Below are 19,067 nucleotides of genomic sequence, written 5' to 3'. Positions count from 1 at the left end.
GTGGATATGACTAGTATTCAAAATTGTCCTCATTTCACTTTCACATTTCAAAAATTTAAGATGGGGTTTGTCCCTTCCGGGCTAGTGTCCTTTGCTTTCGCCAATCGCTTATTAGGCAACCGGTTAACCTCTAGACAATAGCTTTTCGGGGTGATAGTCACTCTGTCTCTGGGCGGCCGAATTCACAACCGTATGGGGGCCCAATTCAATGGATCCCGCACCAAAGCACATCGAAGTGGTACGCCTCCATCAAAACAACTTAAATTTCTCAACTTTCAACAATTCATGACATCTGAGGTTCCTTGGCATTAGATTACTTCCACATGACAAAATTCTTTGAAATGAGCACTTCAAGCTTATTGATAGAAAATATTTTTGGGTTGCCTTACCACAAGGTCAATCAAGGTCACCTAGACAAGTTAACCAAGTCCACATCGCATCACGGGGTTGGATAGGTGACTCACATGCAAACCCTTGACTAGGCTTTGGGTCATGGGTCAAAAGACACTAGTATGACACTATCTAGGGTGCTTTACAACCATTCTAGTAGGCAAAGTTTTAAGTTGAACAAGTATTTGTAATGGCTTAGTTGCTCTTGTCAAAGTTCCTAATTAGGCATTTTTCAAAACATTTCTAACATGCAACTACATGCCATGATGCAACTAATATAAACATCCTAATGCAAGTGATTCTATCAACTAATATGACATATAAACTAAATGCAAGTCCTAAGTTCACATTGTTATACCGCATCAATCAAAATAAAGCCAAATAGTCATTAACATAAAGAGGAAAAAGGAGATTGGAAAGATCATACCATGCGGTCTTCATTATCCTCGTGTCTCGGATGTGGCGTAGTCAATCAATGTGAACAAGGATAGAACAAACACAATATATACAAAACAATATATACACAAGACTACAAAGGGAAATAAACATGTTTTTGGGTTTTCAATTTTCAAATTTTTATGATTTTCGAAATTTTTCAATTTTTTTGGATTTTTGAATAAGAGTTAAATGTTAGAATTCCCATCCCCACACAAATATGGGCATTGTCCTCAATGGCCAAAATGATGGAAATTATGCAAAGATGATGCATGATTTCTACACTAAATGCAATATACACTAAGCTACACTACATGATGCATGGTTTTTGTTATGACGGAGAGGATAATTTAGATTACCTCCCGTTGTGTATGCATTAACTTCCCCAAACCAAGTTAGACACTATTGCTAATGTGCAAGGATGGGTGTAGTTCATGCACACACTATGCAATGCATGAAACTAATTTGTCATTTTGGATTTTGAAAATGGGAACAATAAAATGAGAACACCTCAATGGTACCGAGGTGTGAATCCTCTATGGTGCTAGGACTACTCCAAAAATGATCAAAATTATAATTAACACAAAGAGAGAAATAGACAAACCATGAGAGGGTAGGAGTCTCCCAGGCTTGCTAATCTTCCATCATATCATCACCATCATCACTTTCATCATTAGAAGTGGTCACATTGCCACTTCCCTCTTCACTTGCTTCTTCACCTTGCTCATCATCCATTTCTCCTTCTTCACTTGCTTCCTCATCAATGTTATCATCAACTTCTTCATCATTACCAACAACCTCATTGTCATCCGAAACGACCCTAGATGCACCCGGAAATAGGACTTCTCTATCCGCCCAACTAGGCAAAGGACATGATGGATCAAGTAGTCCTTGCCTAGCTAAGTGTAGGAGGGGTGGATATTGAGCCAAGTAAGCATTTTTCCGATCCTCAAAGGCTTGTTTGTGCATTGCTTGCATGAGAAGAGTCAAATAATCATTTCTAGCTTCAACTCCTTCCGACTTGAACTCTTGATACTCAAAGGGGTAAGGTGGTATGATAATGGAAGAGAAGGGAGTTTCAAGTTCACCCTTTTGTTGTTGAATAATATACTCGGCCTCTTTAGAAAGGGGAAGTAGATAATTGGTCCGGTGGACGCTTAGACGGCAAATCTTTGAAGGCAAGGTGAACGATCTAGCTTCACTAGTGAGCCATCCATACTTAGTGTCAAGGGGGTTATGAGCAACCCACTTGTACTTGTGTATCATAGTATGCATATCAACAAGATGACCACCCTCCTTTGCTTTGTACTTGTTATCCTTATTGAAGTTAGGATCAAAGTACTTAGCTAGGATAGTGACTAGGCCGCCATTGACAATAACGGTAGTGCCCTTCTTCCCACAATCAATGTTGAGCCATCTATCTACCAAAAGCCTCAAAGAGTTGAAAGGCTTGGTGTGTATTCTTCCAATGTTCAAAGCCGATTCAAGAAGAATAAAATCAAGTTTGGTGAAATGGTTGGTATCTTTCCTTGCAATAATGGTGTTACCTATGACCTTGTGCCATACTATTATGCCCGGATGGTGGACTAAAAGAGCACGACTCGCATGAAAGTCCTCAAATTTCCTCCCGAAAATTGCCTCCCAAAGAGGTTCGGGGTCATACTTTCCATAGTTCTTAAAATAACGTGGTTCATCACTAAGACCCAAAATTTCACCCAATTCTCTAAAGGAAATGCGTCTACTAACATTAGCTAGACGAAACTCGAGATTCTCCCTATTCTCAACTTTGGTGACTTTCAAAGAACTCAAAAATTCCAAGGTAAGGGAGGGGTATGTCAATTCTTTTGATTCAAACAATTTCTCCAACCCCATGGCTTTGAAAAAGGCTCTAGTTTGCTCAAGAACACCCAATTTTTCTAAGGTATCTTCACATATAAATTTGGTGGATTGTAATGACTTCCTAGCAAACTTGGCAAAGGTATTTCTATGGGTTTCGGAAATAAAAGTTACCTCCGGATAATGCAAAAGTTGATCAATTTCCGGAGTAGAAGGTGTTGTTGCTCCCATAGAAGGTTGTTGTTGTTGTTGCACTTCCAAGTTTGGTGTTGCTACCACCATAGCCAATGCTTTCTTTGCTTGAAGAGCCTTTTGCCTTTGTGAGAGTGCCTTAGCCTTTGGTGCCTTTGTTGCTTTTGTTGCTCTCTTAGTCCTTGCCATTGATGAACTAACCAAGAAAAGAATGGAAAATCTTCAATTTGTAGTATACCCAAATCGATTTAAAGGTGAAAGGCTTTGCCTTTATGAAATCAAAAATCGACTCAAAGGTTGAAGATTTTGTGCTTGGTTTTGATTTTTATTGAAGAAGGAGTGATTGATTTGTTGTTAGAAGGATGATTTGATTTGTTTTTGGTGAATGTAGTTGAGAGATTATGTTTTTGTGATGGAGAGGGTTGAGGGTTTTGATGTTGTGGGTAGTGTTTATGATGAATGAATGAATGAAGGAAGGTGGGAGGGATTTTATAAAGACCGAAATTTTCGAACTGCAGGGGCAATCCGTGCGGATTCTGCCCAATCCGGGCGGATTCTGCTCTTTCTGGGTTTTATAAAACTCGCCTAAAGACGGGCGGATTCAGAAGAAGACGCTCGGATTTTCTTGTTACGGGACGGGCGGATTTGCCTGAAGACGGACGGATTTGAGTCCAGGAAATTTTTGCTGTTTTCCTCAGCAGAGAAGACGGGCATCTTCAGTCCAGGACGGACGGATTTGCAGAGACGGGCGGATTGCTGTTCAGGACACCCGGATTCTCTTACAGTCAAAAATCTTCCAAAATCTCAGCTTATAAAGTCGTGCGTCTTCGACCCAGTACGCTCGGATTACTGAAGACGGGCGGATTTTCTGGAATCCGTTCGGATTCGACCCCTTGTACCCGGATTCAGTTCCATCCGTGCACAATGCATATCCCTTACCATTCTTCCATTCTTCTTCAAATCTTGTGTTCTTCATTATGGGGGCACTACTAAGGCATGGATAGCCTAGGCAATTGTCATCCCCACACTAAGGTAAAGCACTACACATCAATTGAAATTATTAGTCCCTCCCTCACTTCTCTCAAACATGACAATTATCTTGATCAAAATAAATAAAAATCCAAAGATGACAAAAAATGCAATACAAGAATTGGAATGTAAGTTGGGGAGTTAGAAATATTTACAAGTGGTGGTTTAGGGAGGACTCCACCAAACTCTCATTCTTGATGAGATGTCAAGGGGGCATGTCCAAGGTGTTGTTGATGTTGCTCAACACCTTGAAAAAGTAATCGAAAGCTTGTTCATTATCATGGTAGAGCTCTTCGATAGACCTTGGCCTTTGTTGTCGGTCTTGATCGATGGCATTACCAATGTAGGGATTAAAAATCCCTTCAAATGCGTTGTCCCAAAGACCACAAACTTCATTAAGTTGATTATTAAAAATCTCTTGATTTGATGGAGACAACTCTCCCAATTTCTTCTCTTGGCCAATGAGGCCATCCTCTTCTTCCTTGATTGATTTTGATGAGCTTTGCAAGCTCTCCTTGTCATAATTCACTTGCTCTTTGAACGGAGTATCTTCAATTTTCTTCTTCAATTGGAGTTCTGATTTCTTCCTCTCATCCTTTCGGCTATAATGATCAATCATGAAACATGGTTCATGCAAACGAGGAGCTCTCATAGTCTTGTCAAGATTAAAAGTTATGCTTTCATCTCCCACTTCTAGAGTGAGCTCACCATGTTTCACATCAATCACCGCACCCGCGGTGTAAAGGAAAGGTCTTCCTAGAATGATTGGAATTTGGAATCTTCCTCCATATCAACAATGACAAAGTCCACCGGGATGAAAAACTTCCCAATTCGCACGGGGACATCTTCCCATATCCCTAATGGTGTCTTCGTCGATCTATCGGCCATTTGAAGTGTGATGTTGGTGCATTTAAGCTCTCCCATCCCCAACCTTTTACTTACCGAGTACGGCATGACACTCACACTAGCCCCTAGATCACATAAGGCTTTGTTGATCGTTGTGTCGCCAATGGTACACGGTATTGAGAAGCTTCCCGGATCCTTTAATTTTGGAGGTGAACTCCTTTGAAGTATTGCACTACTCACCTTAGTGAAGGCGATAGTCTCAAGCTTCCGGATCGACTTCTTCTTTGTAAGGATATCTTTCATGTATTTCGCATAGGCCGGCACGTGATTGATTAATTCCGTGAAAGGAATTGAGACTTCCAAATTCTTCACAATTTCCATGAATTTTCCAAGTTGATCATCAAATTTGGGCTTGGCTTGACGACTTGGAAAAGGAAGTCTAATCACAATGGGCTCCTTCTCCTTGACCTTGTCTTCATTTTTCTTTGAACTTTCTTCTTTTGATGATTCTCCATCTTTGGAGTTTTGCACAATTTCTTCCTTTTCACTAGCTTCCACAACTTCATCCTCAACTTGCTTCTTCGGTGCTTCATACCTTGTAACACTTCTCAAGTGAATGGCACTAACCGTTTCATGTCTAGGGGGATTACTTTGAGGTGGTAATTGCCCCTTTTGTCTTTGTGAGCTTGAAGATGCTAGTTGAGTCAATTGTGTTTCCAACATCTTGGTGTGAGCTAGGATGTTGTTGATGGTGGTTTCCTTTGCTTGACTATCTTTTTGCATTTGAGTGAAAAATTCTTGTTGATTCTTTTGCATTTGGAGGACCACTTTTTGGACATCAAAACCTTGGTCATTTTAGTGATTGTATGGATTTTGATTTTGGTAACCTTGGTTTTGATTGAAAAAGGGTCTTTGATTTTGGTTTCTCATGGGTGGTGGAGTGTATGTTGTTTGAGGGTTTTGAACATTTTGGCTTTTGTATGAGAGATTTGGATGGAATTTGGTGTTTTCATTGTAAAAGTTGGAATAAGGGGTACCACTCTTGTATGCTTGGAAAGCATTCACTTGTTCATTTGTTCCCCTACATTCACCTTGGTCATGTCCCAAAGTTCCACAATTCTCACATATCCCACTTGGGATTGATGAGGATGCCGTCATGGCATTAACATGATGCTTTGATGATTTTGAGTTTTCTTCAAGTCTAGCCATAGCTTGTTCAAACTTCAAGTTGATTGTGTCAATGTGAGCACTAAGTTGAGCACCCAATTGAGTAACGGAGTCCACTTCATGCTTTCCTCCTCTAGTAGCCTTGCGAGGTCTACTATATTGTGAGTTATGGACCGCCATTTCCTCAATCTTGTTCCATGTTTGATTGTCATCAACTTCGGGGAACATTCCATTTGATCCCATATTGAGAATGTTCCTAGAATCCTCATATAAACCATTCCAAAATTGTTGTACCAAAAACCATTCGCTAAGTCCATGGTGAGGACATGAGCGACAAATTCCCTTGAACCGCTCCCAAGCTTCATACAAATATTCTTCATCCCTTTGCTTAAAACCCGTAATTTGAGCTCTTAGCATGTTAGTCTTTTCCGGTGGGTAGAATTTTTTGTAGAAAGCTAGAGCCAACTTCTTCCAAGAATCTATTCCGAGGGTGGCCTTGTCAAGGCCCTTCAACCATTGCTTCGCGGTGCTGATTAGAGAAAAAGGAAATAAGACCCATCTAATTTGGTCTTGAGTCACGCCCGTTTGAGAGATTGCATCACAATAGTCGCAAAAGGTTTCCATATGAGAATGAGGGTCTTCACTAGGCATCCCCCCAAATTGGCTCCTCTCAACTAATTGGATGAAGGCGGACTTGGCAATAAAATTTCCGGTTAGATGTTGCGGTGTAGGAGTACCATTTGGTAGATTCTCCTCAGTGGGCACGGAGTGTGACGAGAATTTAGGCATTGTAGGTGGATTTTGTGGGGTATTGTGTAATGGGTTCTCCTCTCCTTCTATTGCGAAAGGGTTGATGAACTCACTAGTGGGTTGAACAATCTCACTAATACCTCTCAAATTCCTCCTAGCGAATCTCCTATTGTTCGTCAAGGTTCTTTCGATCTCACGGTCAAAAGGTAACAAATCACCTTGTGACCTTCTAGACATGCAAAATATCAAACAACTCGAAAACAATTAGAACAAACCTTGAGGAGTTTTACTTCCCCAAGACGAAGAAAGACACAACTAATAACAATAAAAAGGAAATCTAAATCAAACAAACACCGTCCCCGGCAATGGCGCCGTTTTTGATCGGTCCGTTTCGTGTTCACAATTAAAGGTGTGGTCGTTGGGTCACGTCCGAATCAAAACACAATTTATAGCTTCACAAACAACTCTACAATTAGTAAAGAGGCAAGTAAAGGTCGGATCCCAAGGGACGGGTATTGAAATGAGATTTCTATTGCAACTAGTGGTGTCTAAGGGGTGTCACAAATTGGGTTGATGTAGAAGGTCACTAAACTAAAATAGCAATGAAAATAAACAAGCAAGATGAATTAAAGGGGTGTAAACAATTGATTAAAAAGCACTAGGGTGTCATGGGATCATAGGGGAATCATGGGAATCGATCATACAAACATGTTCTCAAATTAGAAGCAAGCAATTATTGTTGTGATGGATTGAGTTGGGTTATATCTTACAATCCTAGGAAAGTTTGGGTCCCGGAGCCGAATCGATTAGATTGTACAACACCTACAAGTCGACTTAATCTTCCCTACTCAACAACATGCATGGTCTAATGAGACTCGAGTTGGGTTATGTCTTACAAGTCTCATTGAAAAGATAGAAGATGATAGTAAATGCAAGGATTCATAGGCTTAGCATTTCATCAAATATAACATGTGCATGAGTTGAGATCAAAACAAGCAAGCAAATAAAACATGAAAGCATATTAATTTAAGCATGAATCATTCCCCATGTTGGTTTCCCCTAATCACCCATTTAACCCTAGCTAAGAGACTACTCACTCATTATCATGTTGATCATTCTAGCAAGGTTGTCAATCATACCAACAAAATGAAACATGATGAATAAATGGAAGAAATTAACAATAATTAAAAAGGGATTAAGAGAATTATACCTACTAATGATTCCAATAATAAAGCAAAGATAAAAGAAGTACTTGAATGCTTGATTGAAAGGTTGTCAATCTCCCAACAATAACCCAAATAATATTCAATTACCCAAAATAAAGGATGAACAAAAGAAAGATTAAGGAAATAAAACTTGTATTAGAACTTGATTAATTGTTGATTACAAAACTAAAGAGAGATTTGATTGATATTAACTACTCTAATTATTGATAAGAAGAACATGCTCCTCTAATTAGACTAATGGGGTATTTATAGTGGAAAATAGGGAGGATGCATTAGGGTTAACTAAGGGCTAAACTAGTAATTACACTTTTTAGATTGAGCAAGGAGAAGCCGGTATTTTTCAAAGGAAGGGCTTCTTTCTTTGTAGCTTGGAGAAGAGGAAATCGTGCTGTGCTGGAATCCGGGCGGAATAAGGTCGAGACGGGCGGATTCTGTCGATGGGGTCCGAGCGGATTCGAGGGAATCCAGGCGGAGTGTGGAGGTGGAATCCGAGCGGATTAGAGGAAAGCCGCACGGATTGTGCAGCTGGGGGACGGTCGGATTGGTGACAATCCGCACGGATTGTCACTCAGCAAGACATCTTCTTCTTTTCTTCCCTTTTCTTCATAAATTCCTTGGGGATTTCCTTGGGGACTCAAGGATCCTTTCTCAACATTGCTCTTCTACTATAATATGTACAAAGGCCTTCTAATCTTGTCTCTCCTTGATGCTTGGTCATTGAATTCGATCAATTTAGTCTCATTTTGCCATGAAAATGCAAGATTCTTACTCCTTTCCTACCAAGGGATCAAAATCTCAAAGAATATGCAAAACAAAGAACTAAAGATAAGAAATGACCCAAATATGCACTAAAAAGCATGGGAACAAGGCTAATTCGGGGGCTAAATATGCGCTAATTATGGTCACATCACTAGCACAAACCGTTGGAAAAGAAGAAAGAGCTATCTACTACCTTAGTTCGAAGTTCTTGGACTATGAATGCAAGTACACACCTCTCAAAAAGATATGCCTCGCTCTTGTGTGGGCAACAAAGAAGCTACGCCACTACATGCTTAGCTACTCCGTCAAGGTGTACTCCAAAATGGATCCTGTTAAATACCTCTCCGAAAAACCTGTTCTCAATGGACGCTTGGCAAGATGGACATTAATGCTCTCAGAATTCGATCTCAAATACGTACCTCTGAAGGTTATAAAGGGGCGTGCCATTGCTGAGTTCTTCGCAGATAATCCCATCAATGACACCCAAGTAGTAGACACGTGATCATTCCCAGATGAAGATATATTACAAACCAATGTAGACTCTTGGTATCTTTATTTTGATGGAGTATCAAATCTAAGAGGATTTGGAATAAGAGTATTGCTCATTTCTCCTGAAGGTGGGCACACACCACTTTCTGTCAAATCGACTTCGAGGTGACAAAAAACGCAGTAGAATATGAAGCTTGTCTCATTGGGCTACAAGCAGCAGTAAGTTTAGGCATCAAGAACCTTCGAGTTCACGGAAACTCATCCTTGATCATCAACCAAATTACGGGATCTTGGAAAATTCGAAGTGAAAGCCTAGCACCCTATCAGGCCAGAATAGATCAAGTTGCCCAATTCTTCGATCAAGTAACTTATCTACACCTACCTCGAGAAGAAAATCAGTTTGCAGATGCTCTTGAAAAACTTGCATCTCAGATTAACATGCCAGACGACATGGTAGAAATGCCTCTATGCATCGAACGACGGTCAAAACCAGCCTATGTGCACCAAATTACAGATGAAGAGGAAAACCCAGGGGAGCCTTGGTTTTAAGCCATTCTAAACTTCAAGCTCAATGGTACATATCCACCAGACATGGATAAGAGAGGACAACGTGCTATACGCCTACTCGCCTCTCAATATCTCGTCATGCAAGGAGAATTGTACAAAAGAACACCTCTTGGTGTAGTTTTACATTGCCTCGATCATTCACAGGCACAGAAAGTGATGGAAGAAGTTCATGATGGAGAATGTGGCCCTCACATGAGTGGACCAATGATGGCGAAGAAAATCACGCGTCTGGGATATTACTGGACCACGATGGAATCCGATTACATCAAGTATGTCAGACATTGCCATAACTGCCAAATCTTCAGGGAATGTGCAACATGTCCCTCCTTTACTACTCTACACTATGACACCTCCTTGGCGATTTTCTGCTTGGGGAATCGACATCATCGGGAAGATCACCCCAGCCGGAACAGGAGGTCACTATTTTATTTTGGTGGCTATCGACTATTTCACCAAATGGGTCGAAGCGGCATCTTACACTAGTCTCACAGCCAAAAATGTGACAAAGTTCATACAAACCAATATCATCTATCGGTATGGTTGCCCACATGAAATCATCAGTGACAACGGATCACATTTTCAGGCTGAGACCGAACAATTGCTAGCCAAGTAAAAAATCAAACACCGCCATTCCTCGCCATACAGACCACAAGCTAATGGCGCGGTGGAGGCATCCAATAAGAATGTTGTCACAATCCTCAAGAAAATGATCGATAATTATCGAGATTGGCCCAGTAAGATACCATTCACCTTATAGGGTTATCGCACATCCGTTAGGACGCCCACTGGGGCTACTCCTTTCTACTTAACTTACGGCATGGAAGCTATACAACCAGTTGAACTAGAGATCCCATCCTTACGCATTCTACTCGAAAGCCAAATTCCAGAAGCCGATTGGAAGAGAGATAGGGGAACTCATTCTCTTGGATGAGCGAAGATTGCGCGCATTGCATAATGTGCAAACATACCAGGCACGTATCAAACAAGCCTTCAACAAATGGGTTAAGCCTAGAAACATCAAAGAAGGAGACTTAGTCCTCAAATCAGTTAGAGCTCTTCTACTTGTCGATCCACGAGGAAAGTTCAAACCCAACTGGCCGGACCATTCTTGGTCAAGTCCATACTCCCGGGGGGTGCAGTTAGGATCACCGACCTAGATGGGAATGAATTTGCTAATCCAACTAACCTCGACCAACTGAAACGATATTATTCCTAGCATAGGACAAAAACGCGCCTCGCGTAAAACCTATGTGCCGCTCATGCAACACGAAATAAAAACGGCCCCTGGCCCGCTGAAATAAAACTTATGTCACCTTGCTCTTGCATTCTAAAAACTCGTCATCCTCATATAATCAAATAAATTGAATTGTATTTTAAGAGTAAGTAAAGCTCATGCTCATTTTCTAGTTCGTTACAAGCTCTTGCTTAGAACAATTATTCTTTAACATTTACTCGAACTACGCGCAAGGGTTTGATTTCATTTTTTAAAATGAATACGTAGGCAATCCTCCACAGGATACAACCCGTTATTTTAAATGTAAATAGAAGGATATTTGCATTTGCATTTGAAATTCGACAAGAATAATAAAAGAAAAATCACAATAGTTTCAAAACTAATTAATATTTTATTCATTTCTTCCATAAATAATAATAGTACGCCACATAATATAAAAAATACCAAAAAATAAATAGGCTAGGATTCTAAAAACTCCACCACTCATTACCACGACGTAGGCTACTCTTCCATCTTTCATTTGCCTTTGTCATTTTTATCGTACTTCTTGTCTCGGCCACGAGTCGGGCGCTCATGCGCTATTTCGGACCTGATCACCAAAGGTCTCTCTCGCGGTCTAGCTTTACCATTTCGATCAACAACCATCTCTGCGTCAGGAGCGGTCTTCGGTTTCTTCGACGGGTGAACAACTCGGAATCTGGCCTCTTCCTCCCCCTCAGTCAAATACTTCTGGTTCTCCTTTGCTACCTCGCGAATCTTGTAGTCAACGAGCTCACGCTTCCTCAACTTCTCGCGCTCCTCGGGAGTAGTAGCCTTTCTCCATTGCAAGTATGAATCTGATACTCTCGGTAGTATGTGCCAATGCAGTGTGAGAAACGGTATCAAGCTTAGGAATTTTCTGTTTCCGGCCCACCTGCCTCATCAATATCTCCAAGAAGATGCAAATCTGAATTCCAGGCCAGGAATACGCACTGACCGAGTAGGATCTAAGGATGACACTCCAGTGACTGACTTGAGATGCCACCATGGCACGATCCATTTGATCAAAGGACCACCTTCGTTCTTCAACTTGTTTTCCCAATAGTTGCAAACCCAGGTGAAGTCCACCATATAGAGTCTGGTCCTCATCGCAATCGACAGAGCATGATATACTGGTACATTAACTGGGGGCTCGATCAACCGTAGAAGCTCCATGAGCCAAACCTACCAAGAAGACGGGAATTAATGTCCAACCAATAAAAAAAACGATCGGAAAAAAAAATCGAAAAAAAAACGGTTGGTATTGTACATAAGAGGTTCTTACCTGCAAAATGATAGGACTTTCCAAGTAAGGAAGCTCGCGGTTGGCTTTTCTATTATCCAGCCCCAAAATAATTTCTCCTATGCACAGACACGCTGGGCTCCTGCGCAGCTCCATATGTTCAACCAAGCTCAAGTAACGAGGATCCCTCTCATTTCCTTATCAACATGCCCTTGGAGGACATAACCATGCAGTAGGCAAAACCCGAATGCCCTACGCCTCGCCACGTAAGAAATAGAAGGGTCTTCCCTGTTTATAAATTGATCAATAAAATCAAGCATATGGACTCCTTTTGAGGTCACGAGATGGTCAACCTCAGCTTTAGTCAGTCCAAGCAAATCTCTAAATTTTCTTTTGTACCCTTGAGAGCTAGAGGGTATGGCAGACATATTTTCTGGATCTCATCCTCCGATTGCAGCAATTTCCTCAGGAAAAGGACAAATATCACCTCCAGGGAAGGCCAACACATGGAAATTAGGGTCCCAATATTCGAGACAAGCACCCAAGAATGGTTTCAACACCTTCACCAATTTGAGACTCAAGATTGACCCCAAATTAAAAGCACCCATATCATGCTTCTCAACGTTTGTAAATTTATTTGTCCACTCCTTGAGACGGTTTTCCAAAGCATCCATAATTGTGAATTCACTTATATGTAAATAGGAGAGTTTTATATAATAGACGGAAGAAGGATGGAGGAATTATGTGAATAAAAGCTCCCTCTACGTCTATATATATACTAAAAGTTGTTTTCTAATTTCCATTAGAACCGAGGACATGGGGAAATGGCGCAGCACCTGCTGCGCCTCTCCGAAGGGTCGCAACTCGTGCTGCGCCTCTTCCCCGGGCTGATTTCCGTGATTTCCAGCTTCGGATCTTACCTAATTTATTTTGCCTATAATTTCCTATTCCTAGAGGTTAATTATTTTGGTAATTCCGTCAAATTACCATATTTTATGTTTCCTAATTTTTCGGGAACGCTTTTCGAGACGAAATCGACATTTTCGCCAAAAGAGCACACTTACCCATTTCATTTTATTTTCTTTTTTGTGGGAATCATTTCACTCCCCGTTTCACATTTCATTTCAAACTTATACATTTCTTTATACGTTTTTTTAGGGGGGTAGCCCTCCCTACCGTCCGGTCATTTTTTTTGTTCGATCAAACTGCTCATTTCTAGGCAATTTTTCGCTTTTTAAGGTCTTTTTTCTCGTTTTGCGCTAATTATGCCATGTATATATTATGTGTTTTATGTGCAAATTCTATGTAAATTTCGGCAGCATGACGGTATAAACCGTCATCTAACAAACCTGTTCTAAGCTAACCTGCAGGAACAAACGTACAACCCAGCAGCAAAGGCACTCAGGCCATCATATATACGACCAAAATGCTATATGTACATCAAACTGAGGGATCTTTCCCAAAACAAGTCCAAAAAGGCCAAAATGAAGTCCTAAATGTACAAAATGTATACAACACAGCCGACGACAACACAAGCAAAGACAACTACTCCTGGTCACCACCTCGCTCGGTGACCCTCGCCTCCAGAGCAGCGATCTCGGCGTCCCTGACCTCCAACTCCCTCAATAGGTGAACCGTCTCCTCCTGGGACTGTGCCAGGTCCCGCTCCAGGTCACGCCCCCTCTGCAAATGACAAAGAAGTACCTCATTTCAATCATTTCAAACAAAATGCGAGAAAATTACAACAGAATTCGAAGTTAAGTAAATGAGAGGTTCATACCTGTCGTCCTCGGCCACCAGCAAGTGCCTCGATGGCTGTAGCCCGTAGCCGGTTGGCCACCCTCCACAGCACCACATATCGAGACGGCGCCACCTGCATTTCAATAAACAAAAGATTTTCAATGCAATGGAGAAATGTATTCTTATACAATAACAAGAGCCAAACTGCATCCGGGGCTTACCATCCTAACCAAGTGTTGCCACTCCTCCAAGCCAGGATCTGTCACCGCCTCGCCAAATTCGCGGAGCTCAAAGATCATCGTCATCCCCGTCGCGTCTGTGTACTCAAGGCTCTCGGGGTATGCTGGGGGCTCGACGCCCGCCTCCTCAACCTCCTGCAAAATTCAAATGAAGTCTTTATTCGATGATCGTTCATCATTTTAGTCAATTCGAAAAGGGAAAATGAAACACTTACCACGACCGTCCAGTACGCCAGCCTCTGGTGAATGAACAAAGAGTACTCCTCACTAGGAAATAGAAGAGCGTCGCCACCAACGTCTGCTAGGTCAGCCTCCCTCTCAGCGTCAGAAGGCTCTCTAAACATCGTCCGAGGAGGATCGATGGGAACCGTGAAAGCATCACGGGAGCACTGACGAGTCAAGTGCTCGCCCAGATACCACACTGGACCCATAGACATCCTCAACAGCAACTGATTCGAGCTCCTAGGTCGAAGGACCTCAGCCACGAAAGAAGGGGCATCAGGGTAGGCCATCCAAGGCCTGGGCACCCACTAAGACAAGCAAACAAGGGGTCATTCTTATGATCGCTTCTATGAAGTAATGAGTAAACAATGAAAGTAAAGTGATCAAAAATAATTACGTCACTCAGCTTCAGGGCATTCACGCCCCGTCGACAGACATCGTAAGAAGAGCGTTGGCTCTTCCTACGACACATCACCCAGTTCCGCACAACTGGGTAAGCCCTCAGCTCAAGCTCCATCCTCTTGGGCACGAAGCCCGGAAAGTAGGAGTACATCCACACCTGCAAATCAAGACAATCGATTACGATCTTTCACGATTCAATAAAAAGAAGAATTAATGATCTTTCATAATACGAAATGAAGGTTCAAACCTCCAACAGCAGTCCAGGACCGACGGTAGCAGGAGAAGTCCCCTTCTCCAGCAGCTCAGGATGAACCATGGCCCTCATGTAGCGCGTGAGGACCGCAAAGACAGGAGTGACCCAGTCCCAATGACCTAGGTCACTCAGGTCAGAAAGGAAGGGAAGAAGCTTCGTCGACAGCCTCTTCCTCTTGTCTCCAAGGTAGAGTGAAGACAAGAACCACCAGAGCCACAGACGAGCCCTCTACTCCACAGTACAAGGAGGAGGAGCCACCTCACTCCCATCCATCATCACCAACGTTGGGGTCTTACCCGCAAAGTAATCCTTGGCGTAAGTTGCTCGGCACTAGCCCGAGAACCGCAGTAGCGCTTGCCGCCAGCTTCTAACCAATCAGCCTCCTGGCCTCGGCCGAGTCCACCCTCATGGCCTTCGACGGCCACACCACAACCTCCTCTCCAAACGGCAGACAAGAAATTATGCTGTAGTCCTCCAAAGTGACCCCGACCTCACCAGAAGACATATGAAAGTGTAACACCCCCATATTCAAAGGAGCCTTAACTAGGCCTTCCTTAGCATATAAGGGCGTTACCATCTCGGTTGCCCGAGGATAGTAATAATCAAATGTCGATAAAAGAACTATTATGTTATAATACAAGCGATTTAAACCAACAAACGATATGAAAGATACAACTCAAAGACTACTCGCTATAGCTATCAATTCTTGTGAAGACTCATCCCTGCCCGGACTCCAGCTATCAACAACATCAACCCCTGCTAAGACCGACTGCTCACCATAGGGGATCACGGCAGACACATAACAAACAAACAACCACACAAGGTCAGTACTGAGATAAGATACGACAACAACAACTACAATTATCAACACAATACAATGCTATCAATCTCAAACACAATCACGATAACCCAACCAACTCACATCGATCCCACTGGACCACCGCCCGCTGGGGGACCGCAGCCGTTCCCACCTAAGCCCCGCTCATCATATCGAGCGATAACCCTGTCCATTAATGTGCACATCCCTTCTGTGGCGGGTTCCACAGAAGGCGAAACTAGGGCGTGAAGCCACTCCCGCAAGTGACCCCACTCAGCCGAGAATGCATCTCGAGAACCATAAACAAGCAATCACAATTACAGCCGTCACAACACAAGTACTATATCAAACAATTAATCTCAACACATCAACAATCATCCCATTATGGGACTAATACTGAGTAGGAAATCCTACCTTTAAGCAACTGCAACCAATCCATGCCGACAAACAACATATTGTGGACAGCGGGCCGCCCACGGGGGCGCTTGGTGAAGGGGGCTCGAAAACAAGCGTTTGCATTTTGTATGGAGTCGCCACCAATTTTTATGGGAAATTGGAACCGTTCGAATACCTCGTGTCATGTCAAGACACAAAGTAGTGACATGAACACTAAGCAATCGTTACCCTTAGCATTCTATGTCTAGAATGACTCTCGTGGATGCCAATGAACACGGGTGCTCACGGAGATCTGGAGTAAGGGGTGAGGGTACGTATTAGGAAGCTCTTTTGATCGAACACCTAATCCCGCCCGCCTCGATAGCGGCCTCTACTAATGATTAGGGAAGTTATTCGCACTTGATATATTGTCGGCTATATGCATGCAATGCAACATCCATAGATTAATCCTAACATGTGAGAATTTACTAAGTCGGTGAACAATTAAGTTAGCATACAATTGGGTCGAAGTTGGATTTTAATGCTCAATTACATGTGGAAACATACAAATGATAAATGGAATACAATAATTATGAATTACAATAATGAAAATTACATTAATTAGGCGATTTATGTCGAAAATACCTTTAAAACAGATAATTTGAGAAAAAGGAATAAAAGAATAAAACACGACGAGATCGAAGGTGATAATACGAATATTAGTTGATTAATACGTAAACTAATTAAACTACGTCAAGGCGAGAAAAGGAGTTCGAGAGACAGAACTCATCCTGAACAGCGCAGCAGAGCATCGCGCCCTGGAAGAGGCGCAGCAGCTTGCCGATTCTTTGCGTCTGTTCCAAGGGTGAGTTCCAGGGCGTGTGTTTTAATCGCAAAACCGTTAATGTTAATTGGTAAATTAATGGATTGATTGCGATTTTAAACTCGGATGAAAGTTATTAGCAGATTATTTACATATGATTGAGGTCATAAAACGGTAAAACATGGATGAGACGGAAATAAACGGATTAATTATGTGAAGGGTCGATGTTAATGAATGATTAATTAAACTAACTAACTAAACGAATTATTAACTAAACATGATGAATTGACGACGGATTAATGACTAAACAGGTGAAAATATATCAACAATGAATTCCAGGAACTCAACATGAACGAATTGAATCTCTAAAACTCGAATTGAATTTAATGACGAAAAACCCGCAAATATTGATTATTTGGGATTTGAGTCGGATTTATGACGATTAAAACATGTTAATGATGATGGTTAATATACATATGAATTATTAAACTATCGTGATGAAGAATTAACAGACGAACAAAACAAAAGAAATAAATTTGATACGAATTACGAGGAGGACGGAGGAAGAAGAAAAGAAGCGAATCTGGCGGCAGCCTCACGAAGAGGCGCAGCAGAGTGCTGCGCTCCTTCGAAGAGGCGCAGCGGTTGCTTTGCGTCTTTTCTCGACGTCTCTCTCACCGGAAATCCGCAAAAAGGTTTTAAAGACGGTTTTAGAAATCGGTTTTAATGAGGTACTTTCGACATAAACCTTACAATTGTTATACAATAATAAAATACAATAAATAAAAGAGAGATTAATACACCCTCAGACTTACATGTTGACGGAACGAGAAGAACTAAGAAGATCGATTAGTGATGCTCGACGCGAACGCAAGGAAAGAGTGCCCTCGAAAGAGGAAAACGATTTAACAAGTTGATTAATTAGATTGATTGAGTGTAGTGGTCAAATTGGTCGGTCATGCAACGGAGAGGTGGTACCGGAAAGATCCGAGCTTACGTGGTCGGAAGTCCAAGCACGTAGGCGCCAATTAGTAAGAACGAAGTCTAGAATGCAAAGGGAGAAGAGAAGGGCGGACACTCGCGTGAGAAATATGAGGAACGAAAGCTCCTATTTATACTAATCACGTGAAGGAATAGGGTTTCGGAGACTCTTTGGAAGTGAATCTCGGAAAGATATAAAAAAGATACGTAAATCATGCAAAGAAGGGCCTGGGAAAAGGCGCGGCGCAGCCATCGTCTCTCTTGGAAGAGGCGCAGACTGCTTGCGTCTATTCCCAGGAGGTTTCCTCCTGTTTAAGAAAGATTTCCGCGTTTGAGTTATGGTAGGACGGAATTAATTCGGTTATCTTTTGAATATTACGGGATATTATTTGCCAAAAGATAAAATTTGAGAAATATGGAATGGAAATACCCGGAACATTCCAGAACATTCTGACTCGGGATTTAACAAATATCGAAAAATGGAGACGGTTTTTGACCGGACTCGAATGTACCCTAATTATCGCCAAAAACGACCGTATCCGGACGTAGATGACAACTAAGAGGTTGACATTAATATTTGAGCAATCACTTGACGATAATCTTACGAACTGTCACAAATCGTTCCGCGAACCAAACATGCGGCCCAATCATCACCGGGTGGTTTGCGAGGGGTGCGAAACGAGGTGTCTCACAGAACCCCCACTTTGACCGAGGCTTGGACAAGGCGAAAGTCAAAGTATAGCCATCAGTCAATCGAAGATTACAACCTGACGACTATGGCGACGCGAGGGTGGCTCAAGGGGTCTGAGCCAAGGACCTATCGTCGGGAACATTTTAGAGTCTGTCGACTATCGGGGAGGGTCGTTTAAAGTCCATTAGACTACGTAAGGAAGCTCGCCAGCCACAAGAAGAGATCATACCTGAGATTTAATCGAACTTCGCGGGGAACAAGAGATATTGAAAACAGCAGGACGTCGGTAGAAACTGGTGGGGATCCGCTTGCGTCGGTCTCAAGCGAACTCTGGCGAAATTTG

At 42.1% G+C, this 19,067-nt stretch overlaps 1 non-coding gene across 1 annotated transcript; it reads left to right on the top strand.

The window, feature by feature from the left end:
* The first annotated feature begins 6,205 nt into the window (after window positions 1–6,205).
* Window positions 6,206–6,312, top strand: LOC141645547 (small nucleolar RNA R71). Its single transcript, XR_012545027.1, has one exon. It is a non-coding gene; the product is annotated as a small nucleolar RNA R71 (small nucleolar RNA).
* Window positions 6,313–19,067: the final 12,755 nt, after the last annotated feature.

Source organism: Silene latifolia, chromosome 2 (genome assembly GCF_048544455.1).
Source record: "Silene latifolia isolate original U9 population chromosome 2, ASM4854445v1, whole genome shotgun sequence".
Taxonomy (NCBI): Eukaryota; Viridiplantae; Streptophyta; class Magnoliopsida; order Caryophyllales; family Caryophyllaceae; genus Silene; species Silene latifolia.
This window is presented reverse-complemented; position numbering and strand designations above follow the sequence as displayed.